This window comes from Triticum urartu, chromosome 5A (genome assembly GCF_056163025.1).
Source record: "Triticum urartu cultivar PI428250 chromosome 5A, HENAU_Tu73, whole genome shotgun sequence".
Classification (NCBI taxonomy): Eukaryota; Viridiplantae; Streptophyta; class Magnoliopsida; order Poales; family Poaceae; genus Triticum; species Triticum urartu.
In genome coordinates this window covers 38838606-38859888 of record NC_141877.1, presented here as the reverse complement: position 1 = coordinate 38859888, position 21283 = coordinate 38838606, and the positions used below count along the sequence as shown (strand labels likewise).

Below are 21283 nucleotides of genomic sequence, written 5' to 3'. Positions count from 1 at the left end.
GACTAGTCGGTCTCACGTGATGATCGGACACGGTCTAGCTCACTCGGATCATGTAATACTTAGATGACTAGAGGGATGTCTAATCTGAGTGGGAGTTCATTAATAATTTGATTAGATGAACTTAATTATCATGAACTTACTCTAAAATCTTTGCAATATGTCCTGTAGATCAAATGGCCAACGTTGTATTCAATTTCAACGCGTTCCTAGAGAAAACCAAGCTGAAAGACGATGGCAGCAACTATACGGACTGGGTCCGGAACCTGAGGATCATCCTCATAGCTGCCAAGAAAGATTATGTCCTACAAGCACCGCTAGGTGATCCACCCGTCCCACAGAACCAAGAAGCTATGAACGCTTGGCAGACACGTACTGATGACTACTCCCTTGTTCAGTGCGGCATGCTTTACAGCCTAGAGCCGGGGCTCCAAAAGCGTTTTGAGAGACATGGAGCATATGAGATGTTCGAAGAGCTGAAAATGGTTTTCCAAGCTCATGCCCGGGTCGAGAGATATGAAGTCTCCGACAAATTCTTCAGCTGTAAGATGGAGGAAAATAGTTCTGTCAGTGAGCACATACTCACTATGTCTGGGTTACATAACCGCTTGACTCATCTGGGAGTTAATCTCCCGGATGATGCGGTCATTGACAGAATCCTCCAGTTGCTTCCACCAAGCTACAAGAGCTTTGTGATAAACTTCAATATGCAGGGGATGGAAAAGACCATTCCTGAAGTATTTGCAATGCTGAAATCAGCAGAGGTAGAAGTCAAGAAGGAACATCAAGTGTTGATGGTCAATAAAACCACTAAGTTCAAGAAGGGCAAGGGTAAAAAGAACTTTGAGAAGGACGGCGAGGAAGTGGCCGCGCCCGGCAAGCAAACTGCTGGGAAGAAGAAATCAAAGTATGGACCCAAGCCTGAGACGAAGTGCTTTTATTGCAAAGGGAAGGGTCACTGGAAGCGGAACTGCCCCAAATACTTAGCGGACAAGAAGGCTGGCAACACCAAAGGTATATTTGATATACATATAATTGATGTGTACCTTACCAGTACTCGTAGTAACTCCTGGGTATTTGATACCGGTGCCGTTGCTCATATTTTTAACTCACCGCAGGAGCTGCGGAATAAACGAAAACTGGAGAAGGACGAGGTGACAATGCGCGTCGGGAATGGTTCCAAGGTCGATGTGATCGCCGTCGGCACGCTACCTCTACATTTACCTACGGGATTAGTTATAAACCTCAATAATTGTTATTTAGTGCCATGTTGAGCATGAACATTGTATCAGGTTCTCGTTTAATACGAGATGGCTACTCATTTAAATCCGAGAATAATGGTTGCTCTATTTATATGAGAGATATGTTTTATGGTCATGCTCCGATAGTCAATGGTTTATTCTTAATGAATCTCGAGCGTATTACTACACATGTTCATAGTGTGAGTACCAAAAGATGTAAGGTTGATAATGATAGTCCCACATACTTGTGGCACTGCCGCCTTGGTCACATAGGTGTCAAACGCATGAAGAAGCTCCATGCAGATGGACTTTTAGAGTCTCTTGATTATGAATCATTTGACACGTGCGAACCATGCCTCATGGGAAAAATGACCAAGACTCCGTTCTCAGGAACAATGGAGCGAGCAACCAACTTATTGGAAATCATACATACTGATGTGTGCGGTCCAATGAGTGTTGAGGCTCGCGGTGGCTATCGTTATGTTCTCACCCTCACTGATGACTTGAGTAGATATGGGTATGTCTACTTAATGAAACACAAGTCTGAAACCTTTGAAAAGTTCAAGGAATTTCAGAGTGAGGTTGAGAATCAACGTGACAGGAAAATCAAGTTTCTACGATCAGATCGTGGAGGAGAATACTTGAGTCACGAATTTGGCACACACTTAAGAAAATGTGGAATAGTTTCACAACTCACGCCGCCTGGAACACCTCAGCGTAACGGTGTGTCCGAACGTCGTAATCGCACTCTATTAGATATGGTGCGATCTATGATGTCTCTTACCGATTTACCGCTATCTTTTTGGGGCTATGCTTTAGAGACTGCCGCATTCACTTTAAATAGGGCTCCGTCGAAATCTGTTGAGACGACACCGTATGAATTATGGTTTGGGAAGAAACCTAAGCTGTCGTTTCTAAAAGTTTGGGGATGCGATGCTTATGTCAAGAAACTTCAACCTGAAAAGCTCGAACCCAAGTCGGAAAAATGCGTCTTCATAGGATACCCTAAAGAAACTATTGGGTATACCTTCTACCTAAGATCCGAAGGAAAGATCTTTGTTGCCAAAGACGGACTCTTTCTGGAGAAAGAGTTTCTCTCGAAAGAAGTAAGTGGGAGGAAAGTGGAACTTGATGAAGTATTGCCTCTTGAACCAGTAAATGACGCAACTCAAGAAAATGTTCCTGAGGTGCCTGCACCGACTAGAGAGGAAGTTATTCATGATGATCAAGATACTTCTGATCAAGCTCCTACTGAAATTCGAAGGTCCACAAGGACACATTCCGCACCAGAGTGGTACGGCAACCCTGTCTTGGAAATCATGTTGTTAGACAACGGTGAACCTTCGAACTATGAAGAAGCGATGGCGGGTCCGGATTCCGACAAATGGCTGGAAGCCATGAAATCCGAGATAGGATCCATGTATGAAAACGAAGTATGGACTTTGACTGACTTGCCTGTTGAACGGCGAGCCATAGAAAATAAATGGATCTTTAAGAAGAAGACAGACGCGGATGGTAATGTGACCATCTATAAAGCTAGGCTTGTCGCTAAGGGTTATCGACAAGTTCAAGGGGTTGACTACGATGAGACTTTCTCACCGGTAGCGAAGCTAAAGTCCGTCCGAATCATGTTAGCAATTGCCGCATTCTACGATTATGAAATATGGCAAATGGACGTCAAAATGGCATTCCTTAATGGTTTCCTTAAGGAAGAATTGTATATGATGCAGCCGGAAGGTTTTGTCGATCCTAAGAATGCTGACAAGGTGTGCAAGCTCCAACGCTCGATTTATGGGCTGGTGCAAGCATCTCGGAGTTGGAACATTCGCTTTGATGAGATGATCAAAGCGTTTGGGTTTACGCAGACTTATGGAGAAGCCTGCGTTTACAAGAAAGTGAGTGGGAGCTCTGTAGCATTTCTCATACTATATGTAGATGACATACTTTTGATGGGAAATGATATAGAACTCTTGGACAGCATCAAGGCCTACTTGAATAAGAGTTTTTCAATGAAGGACCTTGGAGAAGCTGCTTATATATTAGGCATCAAGATCTATAGAGATAGATCAAGACGCCTCATAGGTCTTTCACAAAGCACATACCTTGATAAGATTTTGAAGAAGTTCAAAATGGATCTGTCCAAGAAGGGGTTTTGCCTGTGTTACAAGGTATGAAATTGAGCTCAGCTCAATGTCCGACCACGGCAGAAGATATAGAAGAGATGAGTGTCATCCCCTATGCCTCAGCCATAGGTTCTATTATGTATGCCATGCTGTGTACCAGACCTGATGTAAACCTTGCCGTAAGTTTGGTAGGAAGGTACCAAAGTAATCCCGGCAAGGAACACTGGACAACGATCAAGAATATCCTGAAGTACCTGAAAAGGACTAAGGAAATGTTTCTCATTTATGGAGGTGACGAAGAGCTCGTCGTAAAGGGTTACGTCGACGCTAGCTTCGACACAGATCTGGATGACTCTAAGTCACAAACCGGATACGTGTATATGTTGAATGGTGGAGCAGTGAGCTGGTGCAGCTGCAAGTAGAGCGTCGTGGCGGGAACTACATGTGAAGCGGAGTACATGGCAGCCTCGGAGGCAGCACATGAAGCAATATGGGTGAAGGAGTTCATCACCGACCTAGGAGTCATACCCAATGCGTCGGGGCCAATCAAACTCTTTTGTGACAACACTGGAGCTATTGCACTTGCCAAGGAGCCCAGGTTTCACAAGAAGACAAGGCACATAAAGCGTCGCTTCAACTCCATTCGTGAAAATGTTCAAAATGGAGACATAGAGATTTGTAAAGTACATACGGACCTGAATATAGCAGATCCGTTGACTAAACCTCTCCCTAGGGCAAAACATGATCAACACCAGAATTCCATGGGTGTTCGATTCATCACAATGTAACTAGATTATTGACTCTAGTGCAAGTGGGAGACTGTTGGAAATATGCCCTAGAGGCAATAATAAAAGCATTATTATTATATTTCTTTGTTCATGATAATTGTCTTTATTCATGCTATAACTGTATTATCCGGAAATCATAATACACGTGTGAATACATAGACCATAATATGTCCCTAGTAAGCCTCTAGTTGACTAGCTCGTTGATCAACAGATAGTCATGATTTCCTGGCTATGGACATTGGATGTCATTGATAACGGGATCACATCATTAGGAGAATGATGTGATGGACAAGACCCAATCCTAAGCATAGCACAAAGATCGTGTAGTTCGTTTGCTAGAGCTTTTCCAATGTCAAGTATCTTTTCCTTTGACCATGAGATCGTGTAACTCCCGGATACCGTAGGAGTGCTTTGGGTGTATCAAGCGTCACAACGTAACTGGGTGACTATAAAGGTGCACTACAGGTATCTCCGAAAGTGTCTGTTGGGTTGACACGGATCGAGACTGGGATTTGTCACTCCATATAACGGAGAGGTATCACTGGGCCCACTCGGTAATGCATCATCATTATGAGCTCAAGGTGACCAAGTGGTTGATCACGGGATCATGCATTACGGTACGAGTAAAGTGACTTGCCGGTAACGAGATTGAACAAGGTATTGGGATACCAACTATCGAATCTCGGGCAAGTAACATACCGATTGACAAAGGGAATTGTATACGGGATTGATTAAATCCTCGACATCGTGGTTCATCCGATGAGATCATCGTGGAGCATGTGGGAGCCAACATGGGTATCCAGATCCCGCTGTTGGTTATTGACCGGAGAGTCGTCTCGGTCATGTCTGCTTGTCTCCCGAACCCGTAGGGTCTACACACTTAAGGTTCGGTGACGCTAGGGTTGTGAAGATATGTATATGCAGTAACCCGAATGTTGTTCGGAGTCCCGGATGAGATCCCGGACGTCACGAGGAGTTCCGGAAAGGTCCGGATGTAAATAATTATATATAGGAAGTGCTGTTTCGGCCATCGGGACAAGTTTCGGGGTTATCGGTATTGTACTGGGACCACCGGAGGGGTCCCGGGGGCCCACCGGGTGGGGCCACCTGTCCCGGGGGGCCCCATGGGCTGTAGGGGGTGCGCCTTGGCCTATATGGGCCAAGGGCACCAGCCCCTATAGGCCCATGCGCCTAGGGTTTCCATGGGGGAGGAGTCCCACTAGTGGAAGGCACCCCTGAGTGCCTTGGGGGGGAGGGAAACCTCCCCTGGCCGCCGCACCTAGGAGATTGGATCTCCTAGGCTGCGCACCACCCCCCCTTGGCCCTCCTATATATAGTTGAGGAGAGGGAGGACTTCATACCTCAGCCTTTGGTGCTTCCCTCTCTCCCCGTTACGTCTCTCCCTCGTAGTATAGGCGAAGCCCTGCTACTGTGACGCCCTGCATCCACCACCACGCCGTCGTGCTGCTGGATCTTCATCAACCTCTCTCTTCCCCCCTTGCTGGATCAAGAAAGGAGGAGACGTCATCCGTTCCGTACGTGTGTTGAACGCGGAGGCACCGTCTGTTCGGTGCTAAGATCATCGGTGATTTGGATCACGTCGTGTTCGACTACATCATCCCCGTTCTTTGAACGCTTCCGCTCGCGATCTACAAGGTACGTAGATGCATCTAATCACTCGTTGCTAGATGAACTCCTAGATGGATCTTGGTGAAACGAGTAGGAAAATTTTGTTTTCTGCAACGTTCCTCAACAGTTTTCGGGTATGGCCGGTGTGGGCTGTTTTTGATCCAGCGAAATCAGCGCCTGACCGTCGGATTTGATCGGACGGCAAGGAAGAACCCTAGCGCTCAGACGGGCACTCTGGACCGAAAGTGGAGAAGGCCGCCAGCCGCGAAGGCTGGGCTGAGGCCTGCAGTCGCGGGCATAGCCGCTGCGCACGCTGGGCCGAGTCAGGCTCAGCTACATTTTTTCCCTCTTGCTTGTCCACTTTCTTTTTTGGGCAAATTTTATATATAGTTTTTTTTCTGTTCAAATTTATCCAACGAAAATTTGTCTAACAAAAAAGTAAAAGAAAATGTTCTGAAAAGTAAACAGAAAAAGTCTTTGAAAATGAAAATAAAATTTTTTCAGAAAAGAAATGTTCATGAATTTTATAAAGAAAATAATAAAGTTCATGAATTTTGCTTTAGTAAAAGAAAAGTTTCTGTAAAGAATAAAAAGTTCATGAATTTTTATTCATGTGTTTCCGCTGTGTAAATAATTCATAGTGCTCTTTTACAAAGAAAATAAAAGTCTAGATAGAATTAAGTTTTTAAGAGCATGTTAAAGTAAAAGATTAAATTGTTGCTTCTCTAATGCAATTTTGAACCAACCGGTTAAAATTGCTTAGAGAGTAAAAGAGTATAGAATTGTTTTTGAATAGAATATTGTATAGTTTCCACTGCAAAGTAAAAGTTTTGTCTTCCAATTAAATGGGAACCAACGGGAAAATTTAATTGGAAGAACTGTTCTAAGCAATGTTTTTCCTTTGTGGGTGAAATAAGATGCAGATAGTTTCTGCTATGACAAAAGAAAGATATATTTTTTTAAGTTAAAATATGGTATTGTTATTTTCTGACCAACGTTGTTGATAACAGTGCTATTATTCTATGAGTCTTATGTTCAAAGCTTAAATATCTGATAAATTTTGTATCAAAGTGATCAATTTTCAGAGAAGAGATAAAGATCAAGAAATTCTCTTGACCTAGAGAAATGTATATTTCTTGTTCCCGCTGCAATAAAGTTGATGATGATTATTATTTCTTAGCAAAGTTGTTTAATAGAAATACTATCATCACATTGTTTATGAGTTATATGCATTATTTCCATTTCCACCCAACGGTGATATGGAATTAATGTAGAAGGATGATGTTTTATTCTAATTCTGCCACAATGGTGATTTAGAATATAAAAAGAAAGTTTTAAAAAGTTTAATGTGCATATTTTTAACTAGGACAACGTAGGGTTATTTCTATGCTCATTATTGTTGATTATTGGCTAAATTTTCTCAGACTAAAAGTTTTCCATGCTTTCATTCGTGAAAGCGAATGGCTGGGTACTTGTGACCCGAAAGATGACCAAGAAAGGTCATAACATGAGGGAGTATGTTCTCTCTAAAGAATGGCTTCATCAAAAGAAAAGAGATAGATCATTGAGAGTCTTGGTTGACGAATGTCTTTCATGTACTCTCTATGAAGAAGATTTTTCAGTCAACATGATTTGAAATGAAACAAGCAACATGTGTGTTTAATTTGACCAACGTCGGATCAAGCATATGTGTCAAAGAGCATTCGGATTTATTTCTGAATTTGATGATTGAATATGCAGTCAAAAGAGCCAATTTTGGCATTTATGTCCCTTATAGGGAATTACCCGCATAGCGAGAAAAGATGATTATGATAAAACCCGCATGGCGGGAAAAGTCTGGGAAAATACCTGCGTAACTGGGTAAAGTTGACATAGTATTATGTCAAAAAATCATGTATGGCAGGAGAAATGTAGGCAAAGGACTTATCCTGTATGACAGGAGAAAGATATGATGACTCATGTGCGTTTAATGTGTCCCACTCTGGGAGAAAAGTATGGAGTAGCTATTATGCTTTCCTAGTATCGACCGTACACCTTATGTGTAACGGTCATTAAGCACTCAATAAATCCAAAGAGAATAAAAGTTACAGACAAACCTAAAGATAAGAATGATATGCAAGTGTGACTTGCAAAAGTACTAATGATAAAGAACTATTTTGAGTTTCCGAAATGGAATGAGGAATAAGGAAAAAGTACTCCCATACTAGTTAACAGATAACTTCATTACATATGAAGTAATCGGATAAATGAAGTAGATACTCAAAGTTTCCTCAATTCACAAGAGTTGAGAATGGTTTTTCAAAATTGTGGCAGAAAAGTTCTTGCCACATTTCGAGGGGGAGAAAGAAATACGAGATATCCATTAATGAAGAATGTGATCGTCTGGGGGAGTACGACGATCATATTAATACCCCTAAAGAAAAGAAATAGTTGTATTTATGGATCTTTTACAGTTCCAAAAGCAGACTAAGGAATACTAAGACGGTGCTTAAAGTGCCATAAAGAAGAAAGTTTTAACAGAGTAAACCCAAATAATAAAGTTTAAAGATACACCATTTTTAGTGAAGATGGAGTAATCTAGGGGAGCATGTTGTATGACCTGGATCTTGTGATTTGCAATGACAGAGCAACAACATCCCCATATGAAAGAAGTGCCAGTACCTGAGACACTGATGGTCTCAAGGAATGAGAACATTGAAGGAAATATGCCCTAGAGGCAATAATAAAGTTATTATTTATTTCCTTGTATCATGATAAATGTTTATTATTCATGCTAGAATTGTATTAACTGGAAACATAATACATGTGTGAATACATAGACAAACAGAGTGTCACTAGTATGCCTCTACTTGACTAGCTCGTTGATCAAAGATGGTTATGTTTCCTAACCATAGACATGAGTTGTTATTTGGTTAACGGGATCACATCATTAGGAGAATGATGTGATTGACTTGACCCATTCCATTAGCTTAGCACTTGATCGTTTAGTTTGTTGCTATTGCTTTCTTCATAACTTATATATGTTCCTATGACTATGAGATTATGCAGCTCCCGTTTACCGGAGGAACACTTTGTGTGCTACAAAACGTCACAACGTAACTGGGTGATTATAAAGGTGCTCTACAGGTGTCTCCGAAGGTATTTGTTGGGTTGGCGTATTTCGAGATTAGGTTTTGTCACGCCGATTGTCGGAGAGGTATCTCTGGGCCCTCTCGGTCATGCACATCGCTCAGGCCTTGCAAGCATTGCAACTAATAAGTTAGTTGCGAGATGATGTATCACGGAACGAGTAAAGAGACTTGCCGGTAACGAGATTGAACTAGGTATTGAGATATCGACGATCGAATCTCGGGCAAGTAACATACCGATGACAAAGGGAACAACGTATATTGTTATGCGGTTTGACCGATAAAAGATCTTCGTAGAATATGTAGGAGCCAATATGAGCATCTAGGTTCCGCTATTGGTTATTGACCGGAGACGTGTCTCGGTCATGTCTACATAGTTCTCGAACCCGTAGGGTCCGCACGCTTAAAGTTCGGTGACGATCGTAATTAGGGTTTTTGTGTTTTGATGTACCGAAGGTTGTTCGGTGTCCCGGATGTGATCACGGACATGACGAGGAGTCTCGAAATGGTCGAGACATAAAGATTGATATATTGGAAGCCTATATTTGGATATCGGAAACGTTCCGGGTGAAATCGGGATTTTACCGGAGTACCGGGGGGGGGGGGGTTACCGGAACCCCCCCGGGGGTTATTGGGCCTACATGGGCCTTAAGGGAGAAGAGGAGGGCCGGCCAGGGCAGGCCGCGTGCCCCTCCCCCCTAGTCCGAATAGGACAAGGAAGGGGGGGTGGAGCCCCCCCTTTCCTCTTTCTCCCTTCCCACTTCCTTTTCCAGCAAGGCAAGAGGGGGGAGTCCTACTCCCGGTGGGAGTAGGACTCCTCCAGGCGTACCCCTTGGGCCGGCCGCACCTCCCCCTCTCCCTCCTTTATATACGGGGGCAAGGGGGCACCCCATGACACACAAGTTGATCTTCGTGATCGTTCCTTAGCCGTGTGCGGTGCCCCCTTCCACCATATTCCACCTCGGTCATATCGTAGCGGTGCTTAGGCGAAGCCCTGCGTCGGTAGAACATCATCACCGTCATCACGCCGTCGTGCTAACGAAACTCTCCCGCAACACTTTGCTGGATCAGAGCTCGAGGGACGTCACCGAGTTGAACGTGTGCAGAACTTGGAGGTGCCGTACGTTCGGTACTTGGATCGGTCGGATCAGGAAGACGTACGACTACTTCCTCTACGTTGTGTTAACGCTTCCGTTGGCGGTCTACGAGGGTACGTATACAACACTCTCCTCTCTCTTTGCTATGCATCACCATGATCTTGCGTGTGCGTAGGAATTTTTTTGAAATTACTACGTTCCCCAACAGTGGCATCCGAGCCTAGGTCTTATGTGTTGATGTTGTGCACGAGTAGAACACAAGTGAGTTGTGGGCGATATAAGTCATACTACTTACCAGCATGTCATACTTTGGTTCGGCGATATTTTTGGATGAAGCGGTCCGGACCGACATTACGCGTACGCTTATGTGAGACTGGTTCTACCGACGTGCTTTGCACACAGGTGGCTGGCGGGTGTCAGTTTCTCCAACTTTAGGTGAACCAAGTGTGGCTACGCCCGGTCCTTGCGAAGGTTAAAACATCACCAACTTGACAAACTATCGTTGTGGTTTTGATGCGTAGGTAAGAACGGTTCTTGCTAAGCCCATAGCATCCACGTAAAACTTGCAACAACAAAGTAGAGGACGTCTAACTTGTTTTTGCAGGGCATGTTGTGATGTGATATGGTCAAGACATGATGCTAAATTTTATTGTATGAGATGATCATGTTTTGTAACCGAGTTATCGGCAACTGGCAGGAGCCATATGGTTGTCGCTTTATTGTATGCAATACAATCACGCTGTAATGCTTTACTTTATCACTAAGCGGTAGCGATAGTCGTGGAAGCATAAGACTGGCGAGATGACAACGATGCTACTATGGAGATCAAGGTGTCGCGCTGGTGACGATGGTGATCATGAAGGTACTTCGGAGATGGAGATCACAAGTACAAGATGATGATGGCCATATCATATCACTTATATTGATTGCATGTGATGTTTATCTTTTATGCATCTTACCTTGCTTTGATTGACGGTAGCATTATAAGATGATCTCTCACTAAATTATCAAAGTATAAGTGTTCTCCCTGAGTATGCACCATTGCGAAAGTTCTTTGTGCTGAGACACCACGTGATGATCGGGTGTGATAGGCTCTACGTTCAAATATAACGGGTGCAAAACAATTGCACATGCGGAATACTCAGGTTAAACTTGACGAGCCTAGCATATAACAAATATGGCCTCGGAACACGGAGACCAAAAGGTCGAGCGTGAATCATATAGTAGATATGATGAACATATTGATGTTCACCATTGATACTACTCCATCTCACGTGATGATCGGACATGGTTTAGTTGATTTGGATCACGTGATCACTTAGAGGATTAGAGGGATATCTTTCTAAGTGGGAGTTCTTAAGTAATATTATTAATTGAACTTAAATTTATCATGAACTTAGTACCTGATAGTATCTTGCTTGTCTATGTTTGATTGTAGATAGATGGCTCGTGCTGTTGTTCCGTTGAATTTTAATGCGTTCCTTGAGAAAGCAAAGTTGAAAGATGATGGTAACAATTACACGTACTGGGTTCGTAACTTGAGGATTATCCTCATTGCTGCATAGAAGAATTACGTCCTGGAAGCACCGCTAAGTGCCAAGCCTGCTGCAGGAGCAACACCAGATGTTATGAACGTCTGGCAGAGTAAAGCTGATGACTACTCGATAGTTCAGTGTGCCATGCTTTACGGCTTAGAACCGGGTTTTCAACGACGTTTTGAATGTCATGGAGCATATGAGATGTTCCAATAGTTGAAGTTAATATTTCAAGCAAATGCCCGGATTGAGAGATATGAAGTCTCCAATAAGTTCTACAGCTGCAAGATGGAGGAGAATAGTTCTGTCAGTGAACATATACTCAAAATGTTTGGGTATCATAATCACTTGACTCAACTGGGGGTTAATCTTCCTGTTGATAGTGTCATTGACAGAGTTCTTCAATCACTGCCACCAAGCTACAAAAGCTTCGTGATGAACTATAATATGCAAGGGATGAATAAGACTATTCCTGAGCTCTTTGCGATGCTAAAAGCCGCGGAGGTAGAAATCAAGAAGGAGCATCAAGTGTTGATGGTCAATAAGACCACCAGTTTCAAGAAAAAGGGCAAAGGGAAGAAGAAAGGGAACTCCAAGAAGAACATCAAACAAGTTGCTGCTCAGGAGAAGAAACCCAAGTCTGGACCTAAGCCTGAGACTGAGTGCTTCTACTGCAAGCAGACTGGTCACTGGAAGCGGAACTGCCCCAAGTATTTGGCGGATAAGAAGGATGGCAAAGTGAACAAAGGTATATGTGATATACATGTTATTGATGTGTACCTTACTAATGCTCGCAGTAGCACCTGGGTATTTGATACTAGTTCTGTTGCTAACATTTGCAACTCGAAACAGGGGCTACGGATTAAGCGAAGATTGGCTAAGGACGAGGTGACGATGCGCGTGGGAAATGGTTCCAAAGTCGATGTGATCGCAGTCGGCACGCTACCTCTACATCTACCTTCGGGATTAGTATTAGACCTAAATAATTGTTATTTGGTGCTAGCGTTGAGCATGAACATTATATCTGGATCTTGTTTGATGCGAGACGGTTATTCATTTAAATTAGAGAATAATGGTTGTTCTATTTATATGAGTAATATCTTTTATGGTCATGCACCCTTGAAGAGTGGTCTATTTTTAATGAATCTCGATATTAGTGATACACATATTCATAATGTTGAAATCAAAAGCTGCAGAGTTGATAATGATAGTGCAACTTATTTGTGGCACTGCCGTTTAGGTCATATCGGTGTAAAGCGCATGAAGAAACTCCATACTGATGGACTTTTGGAACCACTTGATTATGAATCACTTGGTACTTGTGGACCGTGCCTCATGGGTAAGATGACTAAAACACCGTTCTCCAGTACTAGGAGAGAGCAACGGATTTGTTGGAAATCATACATACAGATGTATGTGGTCCAATGAATGTTGAGGCTCGTGGCGGATATCGTTATTTTCTCACCTTCGCAGATGATTTAAGCAGATATGGGTATATCTACTTAATGAAACATAAGTCTGAAACATTTGAAAAGTTCAAAGAATTTCATAGTGAAGTTGAAAATCATCGTAACAAGAAAATAAAGTTTCTACGATCTGATCGTGGAGGAGAATATTTGAGTTACGAGTTTGGTCTATATTTGAAACAATGCGGAATAGTTTCGCAACTCACGCCACCCGGAACACCAGGCGTAATGGTGTGTCCAAACGTCGTAATCGTACTTTATTAGATATGGTGCGATCTATTATGTCTCTTACTGATTTACCGCTATCGTTTTGGGGTTATGCTTTAGAGACGGCTGCATTCACATTAAATAGGACACCATCGAAATCCGTTGAGACGACGCCTTATGATCTGTGGTTTGGCAAGAAACCAAAGTTGTCGTTTCTGAAAGTTTGGGGCTGCGATGCTTATGTGAAAAAGCTTCAACCTGATAAGCTCGAACCCAAATCGGAGAAATGTGTCTTCATAGGATACTCAAAGGAGACTGTTGGGTACACCTTCTATCACAGATCCGAAGGCCAGACTTTTGTTGCTAAATTCGGAGTTTTTCTAGAGAAGGAGTTTCTCTCGAAAGAAGTGAGTGGGAGAAAAGTAGAACTTGATGAGGTAACTGTACCTGCTCCCTTATTGGAAAGTAGTACATCATAGAAACCGGTTTCTGTGACACCTACACCAATTAGTGAGGAAGCTAATGATAATGATCATGAAACTTCAGATCAATTTACTACCGAACCTCGTAGATCAACCAGAGTAAGATCCGCACCAGAGTGGTACGGTAATCCTGTTCTGGAAGTCATGCTACTAGATCATGATGAACCTACGAACTATGAAGAAGCGATGGTGAGCCCAGATTCCGCGAAATGGCTAGAAGCCATGAAATCTGAGATGGGATCCATATATGAGAACAAAGTGTGGACTTTGGTTGACTTGCCCGTTGATCGGCAAGCAATTGAGAATAAATGGATCTTCAAGAAGAAGACTGACACTGACGGTAATGTTACTGTCTACAAAGCTCGACTTGTTGCGAAAGGTTTTCGACAAGTTCAAGGGATTGACTACGATGAGACCTTCTCACCCGTAGCGATGCTTAAGTCTGCTGAATCATGCTAGCAATTGCCGCATTTTATGATTATGAAATTTGGCAAATGGATGTCAAAACTGCATTCCTGAATGGATTTCTGGAAGAAGAGTTGTATATGATGCAACCAGAAGGTTTTGTCGATCCAAAGGGAGCTAACAAAGTGTGCAAGCTCCGGCGATCCATTTATGGACTGGTGCAAGCCTCTCGGAGTTGGAATAAACACTTTGATAGTGTGATCAAGGCATTTGGTTTTCTACAGACTTTTGGAGAAGCCTGCATTTACAAGAAAGTGAGTGGGAGCTCTGTAGCATTTCTGATAGGGATTTTTGTATTCGTGCCCCTAGTTGGGTCACGCTCGACTGATTTGCCCCTATTTTTTCAACAATTGCGGTTTTGCCTAGCTCACTTCACTCGCCTTGTGTTTTTTCCCTTCCAGGGCGGTTCCGACCAGTGAGCAGTCGCCACGTGGCGAACCGTGATTGGTCGGAACCTCCCCGGAAGGGCAAAAACACAAGGCGAGTGAAGTGAGCTGGGCAAAACCGCAATTGTTGAAAAATAGGGGCAAATCAGTCGAGCGTGACCCAACTAGGGGCATGAATACAATTGTTCCTTTCTGATATTATATGTGGATGACATATTATTGATTGGAAATAATATAGAATTTCTGGATAGCATAAAGGGATACTTGAATAAGAGTTTTTCGATGAAAGACCTCGGTGAAGCTGCTTACATATTGGGCATTAAGATCTATAGAGATAGATCAAGACACTTAATTGAACTTTCACAAAGCACATACCTTGACAAAATTTTGAAGAAGTTCAAAATGGATCAAGAAAAGAAAGGGTTCTTGCCTGTGTTACAAGGAGTGAAGTTGAGTAAGACTCAATGCCCGACCACTACAGAAGATAGAGAGAAAATGAAAGATGTTCCCTATGCTTCAGCCATAGGCTCTATCATGTATGCAATGCTGTATACCAGACCTGATGTGTGCCTTGCTATAAGTCTAGCAGGGAGGTACCAAAGTAATCCAGGAGTGGATCACTAGACAGCGGTCAAGAACATCCTGAAGTACGTGAAAAGAACTAAGAATATGTTCCTCGTATATGGAGGTGACAAAGAGCTCATCGTAAATGGTTACATTGATGCAAGCTTTGACACTGATCCGGATGATTCTAAATCGCAAACCGGATACGTTTTTACATTAAACGGTGGAGCTGTCAGTTGGTGCAGTTCTAAACAAAGCGTCGTGGCGGGATCTACATGTGAAGCGGAGTACATAGATGCTTCGGAAGCATCAAATGAAGGAGTCTGGATGAAGGAGTTCATATCCGATCTAGGTGTCATACCTAGTGCATCGGGTCCAATGAAAATCTTTTGTGACAATACTGGTACAATTGCCTTGGCAAAGGAATCTAGATTTCACAAGAGAACCAAGCACATCAAGAGACGCTTCAATTCCATTCGGGATTTAGTCCAAGTGGGAGACATAGAAATTTGCAAGATACATACGGATCTGAATGTTGCAGACCCGCTGACTAAGCCTCTTCCACGAGCAAAACATGATCAGCACCAAGGCTCCATGGGTGTTAGAATCATTACTCTGTAATCTAGATTATTGACTCTAGGGCAAGTGGGAGACTGAAGGAAATATGCCCTAGAGGCAATAATAAAGTTATTATTTATTTCCTTGTATCATGATACATGTTTATTATTCATGCTAGAATTGTATTAACCGGAAACATAATACATGTGTGAATACATAGACAAACAGAGTGTCACTAGTATGCCTCTACTTGACTAGCTCGTTGATCAAAGATGGTTATGTTTCCTAACCATAGACATGAGTTGTTATTTGGTTAACGGGATCACATCATTAGGAGAATGATGTGATTGACTTGACCCATTCCATTAGCTTAGCACTTGATCGTTTAGTTTGTTGATATTGCTTTCTTCATAACTTATATATGTTCCTATGACTATGAGATTATGCAACTCCTGTTTACCGGAGGAACACTTTGTGTGCTACCAAACATCACAACATAACTGGGTGATTATAAAGGTGCTCTACAGGTGTCTCCGAAGGTATTTGTTGGGTTGGCGTATTTCGAGATTAGAATTTGTCACTCCGATTGTCGGAGAGGTATCTCTGGGCCCTCTCGGTAATGCACATCACTCAAGCCTTGCAAGCATTGCAACTAATAAGTTAGTTGCGGGATGATGTATTACGGAACGAGTAAAGAGACTTGCCGGTAATGAGATTGAACTAGGTATTGAGATACCGACGATCGAATCTCGGGCAAATAACATACCGATGACAAAGGGAACAACGTATATTGTTATGCGGTCTGACCGATAAAAGATCTTCGTAGAATATGTAGGAGCCAATATGAGCATCCAGGTTCCGCTATTGGTTATTGACCAGAGACGTGTCTCGGTCAGTCTACATAGTTCTCGAACCCGTAGGGTCCGCATGCTTAAAGTTCGGTGATGATCGTAATTAGGGTTTTTGTGTTTTGATGTACCGAAGGTTTTTCGGTGTCCCGGATGTGATCATGGACATGACGAGGAGTCTCGAAATGGTCGATACATAAAGATTGATATATTGGATGCCTATATTTGGATATCGGAAACGTTTCGGGTGAAATCGGGATTTTACCGGAGTACCGGGGGGTTACCGGAACCCCCCAGGGGTTATTGGGCCTACATGGGCCCTAAGGGAGAAGAGGATGGTCGGCCAGGGCAGGCCGCGCCCCCCTCCCCCCTAGTCCGAATAGGACAAGGAAGGGGGGGGTGGCGCCCCCCCTTTCCTCTTTCTCCCTTCCCACTTCCTTTTCCATCAAGGCAAGAGAGGGGAGTCCTAATCCCGGTGGGAGTAGGACTCCTCCAGGCACACCCCTTGGGCCGGCCGCACCTCCCCCTCTCCCTCCTTTATATACGGGGGCAAGGGGGCACCCCATGACACCCAAGTTGATCTTCATGATCGTTCCTTAGCCGTGTGCGGTGCCCCCTTCCACCATATTCCACCTCGGTCATATCGTAGCGGTGCTTAGGCGAAGCCCTGCGTCGGTAGAACATCATCACTGTCATCACGCCGTCGTGCTGACGAAACTCTCCCTCAACACTTTGCTGGATCGGAGCTCGAGGGACGTCACCGAGTTGAACGTGTGCAGAACTCGGAGGGGCCGTACGTTCGATACTTGGATCGGTCGGATCGGGAAGACGTACGACTACTTCCTCTACGTTGTGTTAACGCTTCCGTTGCCGGTCTACGAGGGTACGTAGACAATACTCTCCTCTCTGGTTGCTATGCATCACCATGATCTTGCGTGTGCATAGGAATTTTTTTGAAATTACTACGTTCCCCAACAAAAATCAGATAATTTTTATTACTATAAAGTCTATGTTAGTGAAATTCAAATGGAGGTTGATCCCACCTCATTTAAAGCGCTCATTCGAGCTTTGAGAAGTGTCTGCTTATCTAAATGGTAAGAGACTATGTGAGATGAAATGAAATTGGTGAATCCCGACGATGTTTGGGACTGATGAGTAATTTCCAATGGAGCCAAAACAGTAGGCTGTAAAGAGTCTACAAGGTCAATGTGACTCCAAAGGAAATATGTAAAGGTGTAAAACACGACTTAAATCAAAAGGTTTTTGCACGTTTTGCACCGAATAGATTACAATGAGTGTTGGTAGCACATCATGATCTGAGTTACATCAGATGAAAAATATTATGATCTGAGTTACATCAGATGAAAGTAAAGAACACAGGGGATACTGCCTGAAGGAGTCTTTTATGGACTGAAGCAATCAAATGTTGTTTTGGGTTAAAGAAAATGAGAAGACAATTGTATTCATGCAAAGTTATAGAATAGGAAATTCATTTCCTAATCCTGTGCATGTGCATGACGTACTACTCGCTAGTGGTGATGTCAATCTACTGCAGCAGGAGAAAAGAAGTTCTTGTTCTCAAAGTTCAAAAGAATATTCTCAGTAGAGTGACTCTTGTTATAATTATCGAGATTCACCAAGAAGAGAATAAAATGGGGTATTAGGAGTGTCGCATGAGCATACTTTAAAAAGTTTCTAAAGTATGCATGTGAGAAAACCTACGCCTGTTCTTATAGTAAATGGTAATGATTTTGGGAACTTTAGTGTTCCAAGAGTCAATGTGAAATAGACCAAATGAATATGGTACCATATGCTTCAGCTGTTGGAAGCTCAATATATTACCCTGACACAGTTCATGTATCCGGGTTGTTTTGGCAATGTCCACTCCATATACAGATCACTGGAATGGAGTCAAAGATACCGGCCTCATGCTGAAAGAAACAAGTGCTCTTAAAAGGTTGTGAGTACAAAGATAAAAACTTGTGAAACATACAACGAAATCCACAATTGTCGCTGACCTTCACATTAGGAGTTTTTGTGTGGAATAACTCTATAGAATGAATCATTTATCATGAATATGATGCAAAGATAAAGTATAGCATGATATGAGGTTGAGGGACAGGCAAAATGGTTAAGGAGACCTGTACCCGGAGTTGATAATGGTTAACAACAGCAATAACCATTTTTTAGTTTTTCTCTCCTATGACAACGAGTCAAGTGTTGATGCCAAATACACTGACGCAGAGTTATGCGTTCTAAAGGAGAAAGTCCGGAATTATGTAGAAATGCCTGAAGCATAAAAGCAATAGATAAGTATTTGCAGATCTGCTTATTAAAGGCTTACCGCCCAGTGTGTTCGGAGAACACACAGTCGACATGGGTTTTATGGTATAGTCTAAAAGTTCCGGACAATAAAAGGGCCCAAGGTTAAAGAATTTGTTTCAAAATAGAGAGGTACGTTGTGGCTGTCTGATTCTATCGGCGATTGAGTTGTGACGATGAAACATGTTCTATGTATTGATCTATTATGAAATGAGTAAAGTAAAAGTATAAGGTCAAAAGTAAAAGTTAAGATCAAGGAGGAGAATGTTAGGATGATCTCCACCGTGTGGGCCCAACGGCCCACCGGGCCCTTAGATCTGCGCCCTGATCGGGGGCGCTCAACCCACTATGGTTGACGGCCCCCTGTCACCTGCACTATATAAAGAGGTGGGGGCGGCGGCTCGCATCACAAGGTTCGTCGCAACGCCATACACCCCACCTACATCCCTACCGATCTAGGGTTAGTGCAGTGCTGATGGGAAGCACCGCCACCACTTCGACCACTACCCTCTGCCATCTCCGGCACCGGCGCCATGGCCGGCACCAGGAACTCCTCGGGCCACATGGAAAAGGTAATACCTATCACCACTACCGGAATCCCCATGTCCACTGGACCAAAAGATTCTATCACAGACAACCTCCTGGCTGTCTGAGCTCCCAGATCTCATCCATCCCCATCGCTCGGTCCCTTCTTCTTTTTATTTTTCTGGGTCTGATTGATGCGCGTTCATTACCAATTCCCGAGGATGACTTGTGTTCCTCGCGGTAATTAGTCTCGGACGCCACACACGATTCTCTCATGTGTCTTATATGCTGATTGGTGGCGTTCCCCGTGCCACCTTATCCTGGAAACGCCAGATATATACTTCATTCACGTGTCGTCCTCTCTGTTTTCCTTTCTTTGTGTTATATTATAGTTCTTTCATGTTTGATAGAAATATATCTGATGGATTGTACAAGCATCTGATTTTTTTAATAGTTTGCTCCAACTGATTAGTCTGAAAGTGGATGATGAGATCACAAGTGAAAATACAGTTATCCTCTCTTACTTCCTCGGAAGGGTGCTGAGAATGCTTCGAATCTGACACGATTACTGTGCACTGTTCTTTTCCTAGTATCTTCTTTCAATCGTGTAAGATATTGGCCGGTGATGACTTGTATTGGTTGCTGAAAAGGCACATTGATTGCCTGGACTCTGTTGACATTTCGCATGAACTAGGACGGTCTGAGGCTGTTATGTAAACAAGCCATTTTTATCAGACAGTGTCCGTAGCATCAAGCTATCACCGGCAATGAGGAACGAAACCTGTGCCGGAGGCGGATGCGCCGATGTTGGTAACACAACCCTCTAAGAAGTTCTGAGCCGCCATTAGATCCAGTTTTCCATTATTTTCTGGATGTTTATTTCTCTGAGTATTGACATGTTGGTTTTTTTCGAGGATGGATTGATTTCGATGCGAGGTGATGATGTTATGTATGATAGTCTGTCAATCCCCTGATGTCACAAAGTGAAGACACACATGCATCCCGACAGGCTCTGATCGCATATGTAAAATTGGCTATTTCAACTCATGGTTTTGAATACAACTAGCTTTCTCTTAAGCCAAGAAAAAGCTCAACTGGCTCAGACGCACAGAGTACTCTGTTTTAGAGCAATATAATAGCTTCGTCGAGTAGTTATCAATGACCCGTTATTAGTCTTGTTTGTGCTATCTATGGAGTACAGGGCTATACCCATAATGATTAGCTGCATGTTGGAATTACCGCTAGATTTTGAAGTGATGACAATTTATGCTGCTTTCTGAGGTTTTAACAATCAACTGAAAACATTGTTATCATAGCTGCAAGTGTCTCATTTGACCTTTGTTGATTTGTCTCGGTTGGAATCCAATCCCATGTCAGTCCCTTCCTATAGTGTGCGATTTTCTGTGGGTCCTTGAGGGATTCTCTCTGTCTATCTTGTTATTGTAGTACTTATTAAAATTAGGATCTATCTAGAACACATCTACATGTTTCCTAGTTATTGCACATCTAAGTGACTCGAAACAAGAATAAAATGAAATAGAAAGGGAGGAAAGAAAATATCGCACGAATCTTCACCTAAAATCAGTGGCATAGAATTCAGATGCGCTATACTTATAACACATCTAGATGTTCTTTAGCATAACCATGAAAATTAATCTAGTTGGGCCTAATGGTACTTCTCTGGTAGCTACAGGCATACTAGGACAGTAATCATAATCAGTTTCCAGGCACTGATTGGATCCTAGGACTTCATGCATATTTGTAACTATTTTGCTGCTGGGAAATATATGGTAGTGCTGATAAATTAAGGCTTGTTTCTCAAGACATTCGCAGTTGCACTATGCGTCCATGCTGTCATTCCGTAACTCTGAGGACAGATTTATCAGGTTTGAGTGTTATTAAATGTTGAACAACCCTTTTTG

General features: G+C 42.9%; 5 non-coding genes across 5 annotated transcripts; all 5 read left to right on the top strand.

Moving 5' to 3' along the window:
• Positions 1-19568: 19568 nt before the first annotated feature.
• Positions 19569-19702, top strand: LOC125511877 (small nucleolar RNA snoR80). Its single transcript, XR_007285148.1, has one exon. It is a non-coding gene; the product is annotated as a small nucleolar RNA snoR80 (small nucleolar RNA).
• Positions 19703-19979: 277 nt separating this feature from the next.
• Positions 19980-20068, top strand: LOC125511871 (small nucleolar RNA snoR20a). Its single transcript, XR_007285143.2, has one exon. It is a non-coding gene; the product is annotated as a small nucleolar RNA snoR20a (small nucleolar RNA).
• Positions 20069-20123: 55 nt separating this feature from the next.
• On the top strand, positions 20124-20202 carry LOC125511869 (small nucleolar RNA U61). The gene has a single exon (XR_007285141.1). It is a non-coding gene; the product is annotated as a small nucleolar RNA U61 (small nucleolar RNA).
• A 90-nt stretch (positions 20203-20292) lies between these two features.
• On the top strand, positions 20293-20381 carry LOC125511881 (small nucleolar RNA snoR14). The gene has a single exon (XR_007285152.1). It is a non-coding gene; the product is annotated as a small nucleolar RNA snoR14 (small nucleolar RNA).
• Positions 20382-20566: 185 nt separating this feature from the next.
• On the top strand, positions 20567-20649 carry LOC125511870 (small nucleolar RNA snoR77Y). The gene has a single exon (XR_007285142.1). It is a non-coding gene; the product is annotated as a small nucleolar RNA snoR77Y (small nucleolar RNA).
• The last annotated feature ends 634 nt before the right edge of the window (positions 20650-21283 follow it).